The following is a 3,113-nucleotide window of genomic DNA, read 5'->3' on the forward strand; positions in this document are numbered from 1 at the left end:
ACAGGATACGATTCTTTTTGTCATTGAAGAAAATGCAGGCATTGCAGCGTGCAATTGAATATCTCTCTATTAAACAGATCAGATGATCAGATGGGACATCCTGTAGACAAAGTACAACTAGAGACAAACTGGGCTGGCGCAGAGACATTGGACATCTAGCTAGCAGACAACCAGGTTTTCATCACCTCACAAATAGCAGAGTCCAAGCCATGATCAGATGGGACATCCTGTAGACAAAGTACAACTAGAGACAAACTGGGCTGGCGCAGAGACATTGGACATCCAGCTAGCTGACCACAAGGTTTTCATCCCCTCAGAAACGGCAGAATCCAAGCCATGATCAGATGGGACATCCTGTAGACAAAGTACAACTAGAGACAAACTGGGCTGGCGGAGAGACATTGGACATCTAGCTAGCTGACCACAAGGTTTTCATCCCCTCAGAAACGGCGGAATCCAAGCCATGATCAGATGGGACATCCTGTAGACAAAGTACAACTAGAGACAAACTGGGCTGGCGCAGAGACATGGGACATCAAGCTAGCTGACCACAAGGTTTTCATCCCCTCACAAACGGCAGAATCCAAGCCATGATCAGATGGGACATCCTGTAGACAAAGTACAACTAGAGACAAACTGGGCTGGCGCAGAGACATGGGGCATCTAGCTAGCTGACCACAAGGTTTTCATCCCCTCACAAACGGCAGAATCCAAGCCATGATCAGATGGGACATCCTGTAGACAAAGTACAACTAGAGACAAACTGGGCTGGCGCAGAGACATGGGACATCAAGCTAGCTGACCACAAGGTTTTCATCACCTCACAAACGGCAGAATCCAAGCCATGATCAGATGGGACATCCTGTAGACAAAGCACAACTAGAGACAAACTGGGCTGGCGCAGAGACATGGGACATCCAGCTAGCTGACCACAAGGTTTTCATCACCTCACAAATAGCAGAGTCCAAGCCAGGATCAGATGGGACATCCTGTAGACAAAGTACAACTAGAGACAAACTGGGCTGGCGCAGAGACATGGGACATCCAGCTAGCTGACCACAAGGTTTTCATCACCTCACAAATAGCAGAGTCCAAGCCATGATCAGATGGGACATCCTGTAGACAAAGTACAACTAGAGACAAACTGGGCTGGCGCAGAGACATTGGACATCAAGCTAGCTGACCACAAGGTTTTCATCACCTCACAAATAGCAGAGTCCAAGCCATGATCAGATGGGACATCCTGTAGACAGAAGACAAAGCACAAATAGAGACAAACTGGGCTGGCGCAGAGACATTGGACATCAAGCTAGCTGACCACAAGGTTTTCATCACCTCAGAAACGGCGGAGTCCAAGCCATGATCAGATGGGACATCCTGTAGACAAAGTACAACTAGAGACAAACTGGGCTGGCGCAGAGACATGGGACATCTAGCTAGCTGACCACAAGGTTTTCATCACCTCAGAAACGGCAGAATCCAAGCCATGATCAGATGGGACATCCTGTAGACAAAGTACAACTAGAGACAAACTGGGCTGGCGCAGAGACATTGGACATCTAGCTATCTGACCACAAGGTTTTCATCCCCTCAGAAACAGTGGAATCCAAGCCATGATCAGATGGGACATCCTGTAGACAAAGTACAACTAGAGACAAACTGGGCTGGCGCAGAGACATGGGGCATCTAGCTAGCTGACCACAAGGTTTTCATCACCTCAGAAACGGCGGAATCCAAGCCATGATCAGATGGGACATCCTGTAGACAAAGCACAACTAGAGACAAACTGGGCTGGCGCAGAGACATTGGACATCTAGCTAGCTGACCACAAGGTTTTCATCACCTCAGAAACGGCGGAGTCCAAGCCATGATCAGATGGGACATCCTGTAGACAAAGCACAACTAGAGACAAACTGGGCTGGCGCAGAGACATTGGACATCAAGCTAGCTGACCACAAGGTTTTCATCCCCTCAGAAACAGTGGAATCCAAGCCATGATCAGATGGGACATCCTGTAGACAAAGTACAACTGGAGACAAACTGGGCTGGCGCAGAAACATGGGGCATCTAGCTAGCAGACAACCAGGTTTTCATCACCTCAGAAACGGCGGAATCCAAGCCATGATCAGATGGGACATCCTGTAGACAAAGTACAACTAGAGACAAACTGGGCTGGCGCAGAGACATGGGACATCAAGCTGGCAGACAACCAGGTTTTCATCACCTCACAAATAGCAGAGTCCAAGCCATGATCAGATGGGACATCCTGTAGACAGTAGACAAAGCACAAATAGAGACAAACTGGGCTGGCGCAGAGACATTGGACATCTAGCTAGCTGACCACAAGCTTTTTATCACCTCAGAAACGGCGGAGTCCAAGCCATGATCAGATGGGACATCCTGTAGACAAAGCACAAATAGAGACAAACTGGGCTGGCGCAGAGACATTGGACATCTAGCTAGCTGACCACAAGGTTTTCATCACCTCAGAAACGGCGGAGTCCAAGCCATGATTAGATGGGACATCCTGTAGACAGAGGACAACTAGAGACAACCTGCGCTGCTCAAACACATGGGGTTTCTTGCCAGCTGACTGCCGTGTTCACATTCCCTCAATGGCAGCAGATTGTAAGCCACCAGATGGGGCATCCTGAAGCTAGACAGACAACCTGCTCCTAAATGGAACAACCCAGCTCATCGACTACTGCGTATTCATCCTCTCACAAACGAAAGGTTCTAAGCCATAATCAGATGGGACATCCTGTAGCCAAGAGACAGCCTGCGCAGAGACCTAGATAGCCGACAGCCATGCTTGCATTCCCTCACAATGACAGATTCCAAGCCTGGATCGACATGACACATCGAGTAGAGACATCACACCCATTAGAGATGCACATGCACTCGGAGACCTCCAGAACCCGAGACGCTCGAGTGACGACAGTCTCCTCCAAGTTGTGATTTCGTCCTGAAGACACCACCTCCTAAGTGGAGAGGAGTTGTGTGTCGGACCAATGTCCCAGCTAGGGTGGAAGGTGATAAGTAAGGTTATGAGCAAGCTCATGTGTACAACGCCACTTTTGGTCGCGTGTATGAAGTCTGAAGGAAACAACATA

This window comes from Lineus longissimus, chromosome 4, assembly GCF_910592395.1.
Source record: "Lineus longissimus chromosome 4, tnLinLong1.2, whole genome shotgun sequence".
In the NCBI taxonomy this organism is placed as follows: domain Eukaryota; kingdom Metazoa; phylum Nemertea; class Pilidiophora; order Heteronemertea; family Lineidae; genus Lineus; species Lineus longissimus.